At 47.2% G+C, this 17,427-nt stretch overlaps 1 protein-coding gene across 6 annotated transcripts in view; it reads left to right on the top strand.

The window, feature by feature from the left end:
• Positions 1–2,988: 2,988 nt before the first annotated feature.
• Positions 2,989–17,427, top strand: part of SPSB1 (splA/ryanodine receptor domain and SOCS box containing 1) — a 38,589-nt gene continuing 24,150 nt past the window's right edge. For 2 of the 6 annotated variants that reach the window (XR_008746478.1, XM_055799744.1), the window contains exon 1: positions 2,990–3,453. The gene's annotated coding sequence lies outside the window, so the exon portion shown is untranslated. Of the gene's footprint in view, positions 3,454–8,550; positions 8,701–17,427 lie in introns of those variants that run through there. The other 4 variants (XR_008746479.1, XM_055799742.1, XM_055799741.1 and 1 more) reach the window with 4 other exon arrangements.

The raw sequence follows: 17,427 nt of genomic DNA, 5'->3' as shown, positions 1-17,427 counted from the left end.
TAATCCAGGCTCCATCCCCAGTTAGTTTTCCAAACAGGCTTAGAGGGATTCCACGGCAGGCCATAAACACTGGCATTTGTCAGCCACCCCCCTCTGCCACTGTTTACACTGTTAAGTTTGAGACATAGACAGTATTCAAAGCAAGTGGTTGAAGACCAGCAATTCCTGCTTCTTAAGGAAGCAAGAAAGTCCAGTATTAAGGAAATAAAAGGAGAGAAGATTCTGTGGGAGCTGTGATCTCACCTGGCGAGAAGCCACCACAGAGCTGAGAAGTTCTGCTTCAGCACTTGTCATGTCTGGTTTCCTCCAACTTCCCTGCTGCTCTTATACCTCCTCCACCCCATCTCTCCCTCTCACTGTAAAGAACGGGGATCTCTGTTAGAGCATGAAACCCTTGCACACCTGGAAATAGTGCACAAGAAAATGCAAGATTGTGAGTAACCCTCAGACAAAGAAGCTCACATCTGGAGAGTGCTGCTTGGAGATGTAATGGGTCATAGTGCTGACCAGTGCTGGGAGGCAGGTAACACGACTGGTGGAGTTAGCAGAGCAGTGGAGTTCACAGGCAGACAGACTAAAGCCTGCTGAGTTTCCTGTACAGTTCTCAGACATCATTCATGGCGTTCATGTGATGACATGTCTCTGCTGCTGCAGAAGTTGCTCATACTATCCTGAGCCTGGTGAGCTGTGGCTAGGCAGGCCAAGGAGAACCTGCTTTTGAGTCTCTACAAGCAAGATTTCAGGCTTTCCTCAGGACCCTGGCCCTGGCCATTGGTCTGTTACTCCCCTGGGTCACAGCAGATGGGCAGGAAAAGGTCTCAGGATAAGTGGAAAATTCCCCATCCACATCTCTAGGCATCAGGAGCTACTGTCAGCCAACTAATTAACCGCTACCTGCCTTCCACCTTTCCAGATTATGAATGCATGTTAGCATTTGCCCCACTCCCACCAGTCAGGTTCTCACATTACAGGAGTCTCCCACCTTGGCAGTAGTGAAACAAAGCATTTAAAGTAGGTGTACTTTGGTGAGTGTAGTAGATTGATCTACTGTAGAGGAGAATCTGGTCCACAGAGCTCTGATTCTCAGCGGTTTTGGAGTCTCCCTAGACAGCAGTTCAGTTTGTCTCACTCTCCAGGTTGGAATATGCCTGGCACATTCCTTTAACATCTTTGGCATTGGCCGAAGAGATGTGAGTGGACTTTCTGAACAGTGATTGACTGGGAGAACTCTCCACAAGCAAAGCTGATTTTACACAACAAGCTGCAGGTGTGCTGGCAGAAAACCGCGGAGCCAGTCTGCAGTGTCAAGCCTTCCTCAGCTCCCTCAGAGCAACATTTACAGCGTCTCTGGGCGAGTATGAGCCCCCAAGGTCTGGCTAAATGTCCAAGAACTGAATGGTGATCCACAGGAAAAGATTTTCACAACACAGTTGGGGGACTGTTGCTGAAGAACTTCTGCTGAATTTAGTGGGGAAAGATGACTTAAATGGGAGGAGGACAAGGTCAAAGTAAAGTAGTTTTGAAAAAGCTACCCAAACATTTATCTATTTAACATAAAACTTCTCCTGTTTCTATCTTGCAGGGTGTGAAAGAACATATTTGTGCTGTGTCTACAATCTCCCTGGTGTTTCTGGTCAGCTAGAGTAATACATTTAATCTAATGTGAATGTGTTTCTTTAATGAACCACAATGGCTGGCATAGAGCAACTGTTCCCCAAGGACTTCTAAATATGCTTAACAAATGATGCCTCGGTCCTGCAAAGATACAAATGCACATGTGAATGACTTCATATGCATGTACTGTCCCACAAAGTTCAGTAGAATTTCTTTCCCTGTATTGGCTGAAGTCCTCTTTCAGGGTTTTCTTGACTGCACGGGCTGACAGGGGTGAGGAGGCAGGGGGTATTCAGCAGACTACCTACCCCACCTTGGCCTTCACATTACATTCATTTCTGCTGACATTGTCTGACAGTTCAGTGAGTTCAGCACTGGAGCCTGCCCCACTGTATGTCACTGAATGTCCTGCTGTGACCACCTCACTGAAAAAAGAAATAACCTAGCAGGGGTTACTTTGGTCCCCCGGGGATCATGCAATTTCATTTCATCCATGTGCGGCTGCAGGATTTTTTTTCCACGTAAGCACCGGTGTAACCAAGTTGTACATGACACATGGCCTGTGAAACATGACAAAAAGCCTGTTCGGCACCCAGCAGAGCATCCCTCCTTCCAGCAGCCTCCCCAGAGATCCAGCGCATGTATGCACCCGGGAATCACCTTCCTCTCTACTCACTTCCCTGCTCCCTAAGAGGGGCACAGCCTGGAGAAAAATGGGTGAGTATCCTGTCTAACCAAAAGGTAGGTACGAGAATGCACTTGCACGTTTACGTTTGTGCAAAAAGCCTTGAAGGCCCTGTGCTGGAAATGAAGTTCAGCTAAGATGGAAGCGAGGTCCTCTGGAAGTAGCGACGTGAAAATGAGGACAAACAAACCGACCCGGCTTGCTCTTTCACACGTGCCCCAGGACCATTAGTGAGGAGAACTGGTCAAGGCCCAATGATGATGTCCAACCCCCAAAACCAGTAATTTCAGCAGCATGCAGGGCATTTGTTCCATACTGAGTCAGACGGCAGGCTGCCGCCTCCTGAATCATTCATACCACTTTCTGCAGCTCTTAGGTGGTCCTCGGAGGTATCCCATGCAATATGGCTTGCTTAATTTTTGACAGTCTGCTGGTTTACAGCTCCAAGCGGTATTGCTACGAACAGACTCTTTTTGTCGGGAAATACTGAAAAATGAATCATCTGAAAGAGATGCTACTGGGTCAAATTTGTCCAAAAAGCTGCTTTTTGAAAAACGACTGCAATGAACCGAATCGCATTTCCCTGATTTATTTTGGTAAGCGAGTCAGTTTTAAAAAGCAAGCACGCGTTCCCCGGAGCGCTCGCCGAGCAAGGCTGCGGCACGGCGGCGGGGCAGCGGGGGCGCCGCTCGTCACGGAGGGGCCGGGCCGCCGGCAGCGCAGCGGCAGCCCGCAGGCGGCACCCGCTCCCACCGGCCGCCGCTCCCGCAGCGGGCCGGGCGCTAACAGGCCGCCCCCCTCCCGCCGAGCGCTTCCCGCCGCCGGCCGCGCCCCCGGCCCGCCCCTTCCCGATGGCGGCGGCGGCGGCGGCGGCGGCGGGGCGGGGCGGCGGCGGGCCCGGGCGGAGCGGGCCGCGCCCCGGGCCAGGCCGGGGGCGGAGCGGGGCCGCCGCCGGGCGCTATTTGGGCCATGTGACGGGCCGGGCCCCGCTTGCCGCGCCTGGCGCCGGGAGGAGCTGGGGTGCCGCGGTTCTAGCCTCCCCGCCGCGGCGGGGGAGAGGCGGGCGCTGCCCTCTCCGCGCTCCGCTGCGGCCCTGCGAGCAGCCTCCGGCGGGGCCCGGCTGCTACCATGGTCCGGCCGGCAGCCCGGGAACGGTAGGAGCCGGCGGGGGGCGGGCGGGCTCTACCGCCCAGGGCGGTGCGCGGCCGCGGCCTCCGCCCGACCCCGCGGAGCGGCTCCCCGCCGCGCTCCCGCTCCGCAGCCGGCGGCCGCCGGGCGGGGCGCGGCCGGGCTCTGAGCGGCTGGCGGGCGCTTGCCCGGCCCGGTGCCGCCTCGCCTCCGCCGGGGGCCGGGTCCCGGGGGCGCGCCGTGTCGGCGGGGCGCGGCGGCTGGGCCCGGAGTGCCGGGGCCAGTGGGGCGCCCCCCGCCCCGCTCCGAGCGGGTTGGCGGGGCTCCGGGGGCGGCGGGGGCTGTCGCGGGGGGGCGGCGGGGGCCGGCTGACGCGGCTGCGTGTGGCTCCGGAAGGCAAACACCGGTCGTGTCGGCTCGGAGGGCTCGGACGCGTTAGGGCGGTCGGGTTGTTTGTTCAGTGTCGGTGGCTGCCGCGGTGGTCTCTGGAGCACACCTGACAAGGCCTAATTAATTTGTCTGTTTTTCTGCTTCATAAACCTGTGCTAATACAACGGGAGCTTGTACAATCCTATAGCTGAGGTACCCGGAGCTGAGAGGTTGATCTGGCTGTAGCCATGTGCTGCGGCATGCCGTTTGCTCGCCGTATTCCCTGGCTGAGAAGTGGGTGGTCGGTGTGGCTGATGGCTGGTGGTGGCCGTTCCTGATTAGAAACCTACGGATTGCCTGAGCTATTGCTCAAGATAAGGAAGTTTACAAAATGATTGTAGAAATGGGAGTTGCTGCCTTGGAGAAAGATCAGCTCTTTTTTTTTTTTTTTTTCCTGATAGCAGTGAAGGATGAATTTTTGAACCTTTTGTCCCAGAAGAAGCCTTCACTTTTCCCACCCCTCTAACGTCTGATTTCTATACCAGATTCTGGATTGCAAAGCACAGCAGCACAGGTAGCTTAGTTTTGCTGGCTGTGAGTTGGCTGCTAAGTTACTGGGACCAAACCACGCAGCGTTTCCAGTGGCTTGCAGTAAAAGACATCTGGCTGTAAGATGGATGGGGTCAGAGTGGCTATCCTAGCCTGTGAGGAAGGCTGTTTCTGTGGTGAGGTGATAAGGGACCTACTGGGAATGTAAAGTGGCACGGCTCCATCACAAAGTGAATGGCAATGCTGAGAAGCACTTAACTGGCTTGAGGAGCATCTTCCCTGACCAACTGGAGGCTACTGTGCCTGTCTCCTCCCTGCTCTGTCAGTGTGCCCGGCCACTGCCTCTATCGTGGCTCTTGGTGGTTGTGATGATGGATGCATAAAGCAGTGATTTATTCTTCTCCCCCCTTGAAAACAAGGGATGAACTTCAGCAGTGTATTCCTCTGGGGGGCATCGCATTGTTGCAGTACATCAGCAGCAGGCTTGTGCAGCCTCCCTCTGCTTTAGAGGTTACTGAAGTGCACTATAATGTGGTTGGAGTTTGTTTGTAAACTTATGCTAGATACTTTGGAGATGTGGGTTTGTGTTCTAGGAACCAGCTAGCTGATATGTGCTGCATTTGTGTGGAGTCAGGTCACTGCTGCTAGATCCTGGATGTGAAAAATGTGCTCTGCTCATTGCTGTCTTGTGTTTCCCCCCTCCCCCCCCCCCCCCGGTCCCCTACATTTCCTTTCCTCTGATAACGTGAAAGCAGTGTGCAAGGGCTTCTTGTCTTGTCAATTCTGTCTTGTGAGGGCTAATTAAGAATTTATGAGGTTACTGGAATTAAAAATCTGTAGCTGGTGAGCCAGTCAGGACACTGTACGCTAGGCTCTGTGAATGAGTGCAGACTGCTGATGTTTAATCTTCCAAGTCATAATGTAGTTTTTGAAGAATAAAAGATGTAGAAGGTAGTATGATCCGTGGCTGCCTGAGGTTTGTGTCTCTGGCAAATTTTGCTGCTGGTACCACTGAATACACTGGAATTGGCACTTGATAGACTAGCTGTGATAGGCCAGTGCAAGTTGTGCTTATGGTTTTAGGGCTGTAGTATACGTGTACTGACTGAGTCTGGAGTCACTGAAGGTTTGTGTTGACAAGGGAAGTCAGGATTAAATGGTGTTGGCAGGTAGTATCAGTGGGATGATCTCAGCTGGGCTGTGCTTCATACTCTCTAGAAGGAGGCTTGTACATGTGTTAACTAGTAGAGTGGTGTAGCATTATAGTCGTGGAGAAGCAGCAGCACGGATTATACTTAAAAGTTCCATTCAGGTATGAGTTTCCGAACCTTGACTCTACCAAAGCCTGGTGTATGTGGCTTGCCATGAAACTGTTGCCCTGCTCCTTTGTATTTGCAGACATGTGATGTGCCTTTGCAAGTTGGGTTGCTGGTACAAGATAAAAGGTAAGACACTAGTTGCTTCCAGACAAAGCTGTGTAATGCCTGCAGAATAGAAGTGAGTAAGTGTCTGAGAACCAAAGTTACCAAACTGCAGTCATTGGACTGCTTTGCTGGTGGTCATGGCAGAGTGGGTTGATGTCAAGGTGTTGACTCGCTTCCAGTTACTACACTGCTCTGAGTGACAAAAATATCTTTCCTTACTCCGTGTGAGTAACAGCTACTGCTGCCACCATAGCAATAAATAATTGCTGGACGAAGTAGGGAATGAGTGCAGTTGCCCTTAGCAAAGATGGGAAAGGTGTTACAGGGAATGGCTGAACACACTTTGAGTGCAAGAGAACTGAGCTAAAAAGTACTAATTTCCAAGCACGTCATGGGGGAAAAAGTGCCACTATTAACTGTGTTTCCCCAGGGACTACTAAAGTAGTGTAATCGCCTGAAAAGAAGTAGGGAGGGGATTGCTTGTAGATGCCCTTTAAACTCTGTACTGCTCTGCCCTACTGTGGGTAGCTTTGGAAGCTCCTGCTGTGACGTAAATTGGTCTGCTGCATTGATCGGGAAATCATCTTCCTGGTGATCATAATTGGTGAAGTAGTATCAAATCTAGAAAGAATATGTAATGGATTGGCCTTGGAAAGATCCAGCAGTCTTGTTGGGCAACTGAGTAGGATAGGAGATTGAGGAAACTCACTCTTGTTTGTTGCAGGATGCCTTCCTGGAAGAATTACAGTGAGTTGTAGAAATTAAAAGTAATGTATAAATGTACCGATGAGTGACTGAGATGCAGCCTTGTCTTACACATGGGAGAAGTGCAAACTGAGCTGTCCAGAGGGTATGAGGATGCTACTGGAAATCAGGATGTCTGGTTTGGTGCGTACCATTGGGAGAACTTGTATGATGTTCTTGCATGTCTGCTTCTGCTTGCCTCACAGCTTAGAGGTCAAGAACAATCTGTTATCTACCCCGATCCTTTCACCAACGGACAGACTGATACATTTAGCTTCTGTGGTGTCTCTACAAACAGCTTCACATAAATGTCACGAGGAAAGGTTGGAGAGCAGCAGAATGGATGTCTGTCTAGCTCTCACTGATGTTCTTTTGTCCTAGTTATCTTCCCTGATAAACTTGCAGTTATGTAGTAAACACTCAAACATGCGTTGCCAATGTAGTTAGGTATATGTTTGTTTGGCAACTCTTTGCTGACTTATTTGCAGGAATTGACATTCTTGGTGACAGTGAAATCTTCCTCCTGTTCAGTGGTTGGAATAACTGAACAAGTACCAAAGTACTAACAAATCTCAGAATGTCTTCATGGCAAGGCTTGACTTCCTTCCCTTGCAGTCAGTCTAGCTGGATGCTGCTTTTCCTTCTCAAAATACGAAGGTTTCATGTCACCCAAAATGTCTGTTGCAAATGTATCCTGTTATGGGGGATTTGAAAGCCAGCAACTTTCTAATGGTGACTCCTTAGCTAATCACTAGACAATCTGTCACCATCTGCCTATGGTCTTGAAACAAATACATCTGAGCTGTAGAAACGGGCTGTGCTAGTATGGTTTTGGTCCTGCAGAGGGTCAGAGTTACGGATCCTTTGCAGTCACCCATCTGGAAACTTTTTTTTATACAGCAAATGTGATTTAAATCTTCATTCTGGATGTTAATTGGGTAGAGGATTTCCTTTCTTCTGTAGCTGTGGGGTGGCACAAGCTGTCTCAACTCTGTGTAGGGGAGGAAACACAGCTGACTTTCCCTAGTAAAATTTGGTGTGAGCTGGATGCTACATTGAGGTACACCCCTTGCATGTCAAGACAGTGAGTAAGGGTACTGACAGGACAGTCAGCTGAACCGTGAATAATGTCCTACTGTTGAGTTGAGGTTGAGTAACACTGAAACTGTCCCAACCCCATGGATGCCTGGGTACTGCAGGCTGTCTCTGCAGAGGCCCCTTCATGGGAAAGCACGGGCAGGAACGGCTCGAGCATGCTAACTGTGCATTTGAGCTCTGGGTCTAGGCCACTGCAATGAGCAGATGCAAGTGCTGGCTAGTGAGATGGGTGCTTGGTGCTGTCTGATGACTGCTGGGGACAGTTCTTTGTCACATGTTGTCATGCTTAGGATTGGGCTTAAGGTCCAGAGCTTTCCAGGGCAGCTGGTGCTTGTAGCAATCTGACAGTATTGTGTGTGCCCCAGGGAGTGTGGTTTAAAGGGATGAGTGTAGGGCTGCAAGCCAGGGACAGCTGTGGGCTGATCCTTCCTTTTTGTACATCTGACTTGATGTGTGGCCTTGCTTCAATCCCTCAAGGTTTTACTTTAGGGTTTATAAAAAAGGGAGAAAATAAAGCTAACTCTTTTCTTCTTTGATCACCTTTGGCAGGGAAGGAATCTAATACCAGGCTATATTTTATGGGCTCTACCCTGTGGCTCATCAAAGCATTTGGAATAGATAAGACTTAGGATGCAGGAATTTCTGGCAGTGGGGTGGGAAGGGTGGCAGTGTGGAAGTGCCACAGCTAGGAGTGAGGTCTTAGTGTGCCATTGACTTTGTATGTTTCATTAATGTAGTGGTTGTTTTGCCACCCTCCTTCCTGGTTTTATGTTGTGCTTAAGCAGCAATGAACTTCAGTTTTCTAAGATTTTTGGATTAACATATTTTTCTGATCTTAATAGAGAAACAGCTGCCTGCCCTTGCCTTATCTGTTTTCCTTAACCCTGGGCAGTCTTGTCCACTAACATTTTCTTGTCTTACAGCTTTGCTAGTTTTTCCTGTTCTAGAACATGGGAAGACAGACTTCAGACTGAAGCAGCGCTGCTACTGTATAATAAGACTTTCAACCTGCAGAACCTTCCCTGGGAGGGGAAAGCTTTTTCATTAAAAAGAAGCAAAAAAATTCACCACTATCTGCTTGATTTCAAAGTGAGAGCAACAACTTTTAACGTTGGGGCAGAAGTTGGTAATGTCTGAATGGAGTTACCAAACATGGGCTTTTTCTTTTAGCCTGGGAGGGGAATTTGATAAAGCTTGTAAGTCAGAGCAGCTGTGTAGATGTTCATTTCGAACTTCTTTCTTTGGATTGCTGGTATGTTATCAAGTCAGAAATCTGTCCTGAGGAGATCCCAGATGGGGCCTTGACACCATAAATGTACAAAGGCACTTGGTTGCACAAAAACTGCAGAAACAACTTGGTTCTAAAGAACGTGAGCCACAGATGGTAAACAGCCAAGAAAAGCAAGCAAGGGGTAAGGCCAAGCCATTCCCTACATGAGAAGGCTACGTTGGTCTCGGATGTTTAGAAATTCTTAGTTTAAACTTTTGAGAACCTCACTGTGGATAAATTCTAGTGTGAATGGCCTTTTGTAAGTTAAACTGTACATTAACTAGGGATGTGAAAAATGCCTGGATTCCAGCTACACTGTTTGGAGGCTTGAAAGAAGTCCTGCTGTTTGCCAAAGTACAGTTTTTACCCGTATACCCTAATTCAGTGTTGTACGTTGCTTCAGAATCCCTGGGTCTGTAGTGGTGTGGCCTAGTGAGCCATGCTGCAGAAGCATTCCTTCTCAGTAGGAAGGGAATAATGACCCTTGACAAGCTTCCAGACCCCGCAGTCTTTGGTCCATACTGTGGAGGAGCTGGGACACTGGGTATGTGGAATGAATGGGGTTGGTGCTGTGTTGTCAGCACTTCTACGTGGGACCTATCTCTGATAGGCAGCCTCCCCATGCTGTTTAAAGGCTAAACTTTAGATGTTTAAATGTTAGAGAACCTGGACAGCGGGAGAGGGATTGCTTTGCTCCTTAATAATCCTAAGGCATTAGTACATTGGGCACATAGTTTCAAGTCGTGCCCATGTAAAGAAATAACCTAAAATTTTGTGGCCCAGCTGGTAAGGGATAAGCTGAACTGGGAGAATTGGCATTTATGGCCTAGTTCCTGTGAACTGTTGAACAGCTGCAAAGAAACCTGTTGACTTTTGCTGAAAAGAGGTTTGGAGCTTATGTGAATCCAGAAAGTGCCTGGGTTGACTCCTTTGGGCAGGAAACGTAGTTGCTTGGACTTTCTCTTCAGAGATTGTGGTAGGTGTGAGCTGCTGTAGGCTGTGCTGTGTTGTTACCCTCCAGTTTGCTGTCAGGTTCTGCACTGCTGGCTTGAACGCTTGGCTTCCTTGCCTGATGTCCCATACAGCTTCACTACTGACGTTTTGGGGCTTTCCATGTGGCATGTTGTGCATTTCCAGCTGGAACAAAGTGGAGCCGGGGGTGGGAGTGAATCAATCTACTGAACATGTTTTGTTTGTGGTGGTTTGGTTGTTTGGTTTTTTTTCTTGTGAGCCAGGGCACTGCTTTCCTCCCTAATACAGCTTTTTTGGAGTGCTGTGTGTCCCTCTTGTAACAAGGATCAGGCAGTTATAAGTGGTTTCAGCCTCAGATGTTACTCTAGTATGGATTCAGGCACATGTGTCTCTTAGATCTTGCTAGCATGGCTTAGTTTGCAGCCCAGGAGGAAAAGAGTAGAAGGGCTGAGACATGGCACTGATTCCAGCAGGGTACTGCTGTAAGGTTAGGTATGTGGCACACAGTCTTGCCAGTGTACAGTTGTGTAGAAGTCAAAAAGGGCAGCTGGTCTGCTGTGAAGTGGCTGTGAGCTTGGGTAAAGGTGAAAATCCAGGGACTTGAAGGCAGACCAGCATGGCAATATGCTACTGGTCTTCCAGGTTGTGGGTCTGACTTCCTCTATGCTGGGATAGGGAGAAGAAAGGGGGAAGTGTGTATCTTATATTTGTTTATAAGGTTTCATTTCAGTGGCTGAGATTGATCATGGGATTTGGATACAGTAGTTCATTTATGATAGCTGCCTTAGTTGATGGACTTCGAGATGATCTTCTCAAGGACCAGCAAGCTGCTAAGTAGTTTAACTTTCTTAACTTGGTGTTTGCAAGAAGCAGCTCTTGAAGGAACTGAACTTTCCTGGAAGGCTCGCTCTACATGTTCCCCAGCTGAATCTTTCTTGTTTTGAGATACTGATTGTCCTCTGGGTATGTGCTGTAAGATGTTGTCTTTCAGTGGTACTGCTGAAGGAGCAGGTCATATGTGCCCACACAGGCCCAAATCTATGCTTGTGGCATGAATAACATCAAATCCTGAGGTTTTATCTGAGTAATCAGATAAAACCTGGTGTGTGGACACTGAACTGGATTTGCAAGAGGCATAGCTTTGTGTGTCAATACTTTTAAGTGGGAGGAGACACCTGACTAGAGAGAGCCTGGAAGGAGCAGTAACCCACATCTGCAGGCAGGCTGTGATTGTGCAACTGCACTCCTGCTTGTTCCATAGCCAGAGCAGTCCACTGTTTTACTAGGGGATACTTGCCAAGTATGCCGTGTCACTCCAGGATGGCAGATGTGTCCAGATGTTTGCCTCTGAGGAACTCCAGTGAGTCTGCTGCTTCACTGAGCTTACTAGTTTTGGAAGAGGAGAATCTTGGTATGCAAGTATACCTAGCAGCATACTTAGTGGTGTTTTTTCTATGAGAACTTCCTGCTGTGCACATTTTCTCCAAAAAGGAATTTGGCTGTGACTCATGAGGTGCCTTCAGTTTTTGTCCCTTGGTGTAGACGTGGCTGTAAGTACATGCTGGTATTCCCTTCCCAGCCATATCCCTCTAGGTAGAACAGCTCAGCTTGCTACTGTAGGCACAACCATGTGGCAGCACGTTAACAGTGGGAGTGAATGGAATTTCCAGTGACGGCACGTTGCTGATGGGACATGTGCAGTGTCCCCTGACTGAGCTTAGTAGGCAGAAGAAGGTTTGGGCTTTAGGCCAGAGGGGTGGCATGGCTTTTGGTGTGCATCTAGGAACATACAAGAGAAAGATATGAGGATGGCTTATCTTTGGCTGGACCGTGTCTTGCGGGATAAGTGTTGCAACACATTTCTGTGAAAATGAAGAAGGATGGCTGTTACTGGTTCACTGTTTCTGGTAAGAAATAAGAATTGAATGGCTTTTGGAGCTTTATGTGGGAAGAGATTTCTTGATGCAGATAAGACCTTAGTGGGCTCTGGGTAGCAGTGTGCCGTAGACCTTATATTAAGGCTGGTGACAAGTCCTCCTGTGTATTTGAGATACAAGAATGGTTTTCAAGTTTACAGTCATTAAGGTGAAGAGGAGGGATAGAGTATTGTAACCACTACTGTTTTGGAGGCATGTGCTCTTATGTTATTTGGATTAGGCTGTCTTCAAAGCTTCCAGGGAATACCAGCAAATGCCCACTCTAAACTGTTCTTGAAAGAACACTTGGCCTCATGGGAATCTCCATTTCAAGGTGCAGAAGTACGGCAGAAGGCTTATCAGTGATTTTTACTATTGAGATGGTTTTTCTGCAGTACTCGATATACTCTTGAATCTTGTTTTGACACCTGCAAAACAAGCTTGCCATGGAAACGGTGTCTGAGCCAGGGTGGTGGTGCTATGTGGTGGAAGTGGTGCTGGACTCGGTGGAAGTCCTGTCCCGAGGCTTGAGTGGACAGAGCAGCTGGCCCAGCAGGTGGCAGGCTGGCAGCAGGGAGGGCTCTGCAGCCTGCTGGATGTCACCCTCTTCTGCTTGCAAGTCTGATAAAAAAGCTGGGCAGTCCCATTAATACATGCCTAGATGCATTTATCCACGGTGAATATCTCTGTAGCCAGCTCTTTAAAGTCCTCGTATGGTGTTGCCAAAGCATTGGGATTATCTTTAGGGGATGGGCATGCAGGGTGACTTGAGCTTGTACTTCCATTGAGTATCACAAGTAGTAGTGTGATGAATTGACTGTAGAAATAAAACTGCAAGGTAGGTTATTTTTTTCCTGATGTGAGGTTTTTAAGGCAGGAAAACACTGCTGGATGTGGTGGCTGTGTTTGATATTCCAGGCATTGGGTATTCTAGGCGGTTTACATCTGTTCTATGTTTGGGAGGTTGTGATGCACTGAATGGTGGGTGGCAGTGGCTACCTTATTACTTTCAAATTGACGCTTGTACACAGCAAATCTTGGCAAGGCCATCCAGCCCTCTCAAAAGGAGGAGTAAGGGCTTCGGTACCAGCTGACAAACAGTTGAATGTACTTTGGCTGAGACTGACCAGCCTTAGAAAAGACAGATGCTTATACTGAAGGGAGCAGCTAACATAACTGTACTTACCTCTACAATTCTTACTTGCTAAGCAATGAAAAAGCAAGGCAGCTTACCTTTTCTCTATGTTCCTAAGTATATTGAGTGTATCTTTCTTAAGAACAGGTCTTTTTTGCTATTTCTACAAGGTTTCTTCCTCTCTATTTCTTAAGTTCTATTAATGTGTTTCAAACTTGGTTTCCTAATTGGAAGCTTTCCATTGATGTCATGGGAGCTTTCTGTGGCCCACATCAAATAGCTTCGTTCACCAGGAATTAATTGACTGTACAAATGTTTATATTAAACACTTATTTAGAAGGCATGTTGACTTATGAGGACCTATGATGACTGTGGTATGTTGGGAGGATAGGTTGACTGTACAGCTTTTGTCTTGCCTTTGAACTGCAAAAGTGTGGGCAGCTGTTTAACGTCTAGATAAGACAAGTCAGGCTTGCTTACATCTAATAAACTTGTCCCATCACTGACTGTTGCACTGTTTCTTGTCTCTTCCATTGAAGGGGGCTTTGAATGGGTAACCTTAATGGAAAGGTCTCAGATGGCAATGTCTGGAATAGTCACAGCAGAAAGCTGTCGGCATAATTACAGGTACTGGAATTCTGCTGCTTTAGGAAACCTGCAGTTTAGTCGGCTGAGTAGCCCTAGGGAGGGAAGGAAGAGATAGTGAACATGCATGTTCTTCAAACTGTGCTTACTTGGGCTTCTGTAGGTGGTGTCAGGGCATTTGGAAGGTGGAAATAGAACAGGTAAAAGGCATCTTAGCATCCCCTGTCAACCCCAGATAGACCTCAGACACTGAGCAGTGGCCATCTCTCTCCTGTGGGAGATTGTGCTTCTTCCTAATTTAAAGGAAAGATCTTTCCAAAGCTGCTCGGGGTGTTAAGGAACCTTCCTTATGAACATCATGTGCTAGTAGCTACTGTCTTAGCAGGTAGCTAATCAAAACATTTGCATCAGTCAGCTTTGCAAGACTTGCTGGACTTCTGTGCTAAATTTCATTATCACGTGTGGCTGTGTACTCTGTGTATGCAAGACCAATCTGTTCCATAGTCATAGGGAGCATGGCAAAGTCTTCTGTGGAGCTGCACACTGTGTGCTGTTATTTTGCTGTTGAGAGGGCAAGTAACCTTAGAAGATTTATTGTTTGAATCTAAATTACAGGAAGAGCAAGGCTTTAGGTATGACTTTGATAGCTAAAATGAAGATAAATGGTGGGCAGAATATTTTCAGGCAAAGAATGATTAGATACTTTTTCACTGCTCTTTCCGAAAGTTATGATAATGGACTGCTGTCAGACTAAGCTGCCTAGAAAGGCAAAAGTGTCTCTACACAAACTCAAACTAAGATCTCTGGTGTGGTGCCCTGTCTTGAAAACAGAGTAGATGCTTGATACCTGAAGGAGGAGATTGTTTCCTTTACACAAATTTTCTTTCCAGTATCCTTCCTCAAACTGCTGTTGAAATTGTTGTGGATACTTGTAATTGCAGTTTTTCCATGTTCCAGCACTGTGCCTGTTGATGGTGTAACTGTTGATGAAGCTGAGCTGGGAGACTTTTTGGAACTGGATGATTTGGGAGAAATATTCTTGTGGCTGGGTGTAAAGATGGACTGCTACACACAAGACGTAATCTTGTGAGTCTGGATGATTATGCTAAAGTGGCCCAGAGTAAAAATTTCAATGTTTTCAGATGCTGTCTGAGAAGGTGACACTTAAAGCTGTTTAATGTCGAAAAGCCTGTACAAATCTGTCTCTTCAGCCAGTATATAGTTTCTTCAACAGTATAGCCCTCTGCATGATTCGGAGCATGGCTGTCTCCTAACCAATTGTTCTAGTTCCATCTGCTGAAACAACTGATGTGAACTGTTAATTCGTGTGCGGGTTTCTTCGCAGTGGATAGGCACTACTACTACGTAAACTAGCAGTGTTGTACCTAATCATACGGATTTGAACTGTTGCTCAAACTAAATGATTGAAATGCAGCTTAATGTTGGCACACAGGAGGTGATGAGGAAGCCCCTTAAAATACCATTTGATTTACAGATTTTTAACTAGTTAAAACTGTTGTGTTGCATAGGAATGCATTTCTGAGTGTCCCAGTAAGACTAAGGGACAGATTCCACTCCTTGCCACTTGAACCAGCTGCTCTGGACACTAACCAGTACTGAAGTAACTGTGAACAGTGCTGTAGGTGCATGTCTTGCTAGTGCTTTTTGGCAAAAACATTTGTTCTGTATTACCGCAACTGTTATTTCCAGGAAAAAGTTGCTTTTGAACATCTGGCCACCTTACAGTACAGATGTCCTCTGAAGGCAGCAAGTGAATTCCTGCAGCAGCAGTTTGTATTATGTGCTTTAATCCAGTTCATTTGAGCATGTCCTGCATTTTCAAATCTGATTTGTCTAGTTGCGCTTGTACAGGGATAAAACTTCAAGCAGTCAGGCTAGAGTGGCTTTCTAAAACTGCTATGTTATGTGAAGCCTCTTGCTGGATGATGTAAGAACCCAAGCTTTTGGTCACCCTGCCTATCCCAAAACCACCACAGCAATTTTCAAGGACCCTTTCAGGTAATGGTGAAAACAAAACATTGCGTTATGCTGAGACGGTGCCCAGCTGTAGGCTTCATAGAGATGTACAATGTCTCTCTTCCTAATTATGGTATATCCCAGGTCAATTATATTTAAACACAGAGTTCAACTGTGTCATTTAACTTTTTTGGCTAATGACAAGTCAGAAATCTAGTGAGGCATCATCCCAGAATGCTCTGCTTTGGGGAGTTGCTGTGTATGTTCCAGTAAAGCTGGCAGTATGAGTTGTCTCTTGTGTAATCTGTCTGCCAGGAATATCCTCTTAGCTCAGCACTTTATTGAGAGCTGCTGTGAAATGGCTTGTTGCTTGTGTGTGTTCCTGGTTGTGGAGGACTTACCTTACTGAGCATGCTGATGGAGTGGTTTGCTGAATGTTGACAAATGTCTGGGCTCTAGTCCTTTGCATGTTTATCTGGCTCTTTCCTTGGGTTTTTGCTCATGTAACCAATGTTTGAGTTGCATAGTTTCTGGCAGCTGCCTCAGAAATGAGGGGCGAACATATCTTTCTTGAGATTGGCAATGTGTTAGGCAAACTGCACTATGTTGGCTTCTCTTTGCTTGACAGTTTAGAATAGTTTCAAGGTTAGATAGAAGTAGCTTTCCGTATCAGCTGCTAATCAGTGGAAGGATGGGGATCCATGCTTCCACAGCAGAAACCCTGAGCTGAATAAAACAATAAATGTGCGCATGGCAATCAACATGGCACTTAGGTTCTGCAAATCTTGTATTTGATCCATGTTTCATAGTTTTTCACGTGAGCTGTTTGTACCTTATGCTAGCTGCCTGGTCCTCTCTGAATGCTTGCCCTGGGCTCCAACAGATGCAGCCTGGTGCTACTAAAAAGCATGGGGAAAGCTCAGAAAACAGTCCTTCCCTACCCAGAACATCAGGATGGCAGATCAAAGTGACCCTCACTAATGAGCCTGCATAGTAAAGATATTTAGAGGGACTTGTCCACCCCCTGCCCCGGTACCTCTGAGACAAGAGCAAGGTGCTTATATATTCTCCCTGGTTAGGTGGTACAAGTAGCATTGCGGACCATAAAATTTTTGTTTGGTTTGCTTCCAGTAGAAGCCCTTTTTGCAGGACAGCATGGCCGTTCTAATGTTTTCAGTGCTGTAAAAGCTACTGTCTCTTGCCCTGATGTGTGAAGTGCTAGCAAATCCTCTTAAAAACGGAGCACAGGTGACCTATCCTTGATACATGTCTGTAACAAACTTCTGTGCCTCTGTTACAGAGGTGGACTTGAGCATGTCTAAAAATTTGTGTTATATAACAAACTCATGATGATTCTGACTTGACTCGCTGCAGAGAACAGACCGTACTAGGCAGAGAAGAAATGGCAATGATTTTTTCCTTTCTCAACTGGCTGGATTGCAAGCCATTTATGCCCAAACATTCTGAAGGTGTTCTGCAATGGTGTGAGACTGCTTCCTTTTTGCTAAGGGAGAACCTTAGGAAACTGCTTTACCTGTGGAGACTTGGAGGGGAGCAGGGAATTGGTAGCTGAAGGGGGTGCGTATCATGGACTTGGGCAACTGGTGCTTGATCACACTGGGATAGCAAGTTCAGATTTGCCTGGACGCTTCACCTCGGCTGGCTGTTGCAATCGCTGTCTGTCAATTGCTGCATCTTCCGGCTATGTTGCTGGATTTGGGAAGGGTTTTTCCACAGCTTTTATGTTTTAAGAGTTGCTGTTCCTGGGTCAAGTTTGAATAGGAAACATAAGGCTGCTGCCAGCTTTCTGTCACAGACACCTTTTATCTTGCATTCATCTCTTCCAAACAGATGCTGCTTTCATTTCTTCTACTTTTTAGCTGCAAGACTAAAATTAACAGTCCTTTGATGTGCAGGGGAAGAAATTGTGTTTCAAAGCAAATTGCCTAGTTAAATTTGAT

This window comes from Falco peregrinus, chromosome 3, assembly GCF_023634155.1.
Source record: "Falco peregrinus isolate bFalPer1 chromosome 3, bFalPer1.pri, whole genome shotgun sequence".
NCBI classification, from domain to species: domain Eukaryota; kingdom Metazoa; phylum Chordata; class Aves; order Falconiformes; family Falconidae; genus Falco; species Falco peregrinus.
The sequence above is the reverse complement of the archived record's forward strand: the minus strand, read 5'-3'. Positions and strand labels throughout refer to the sequence as shown.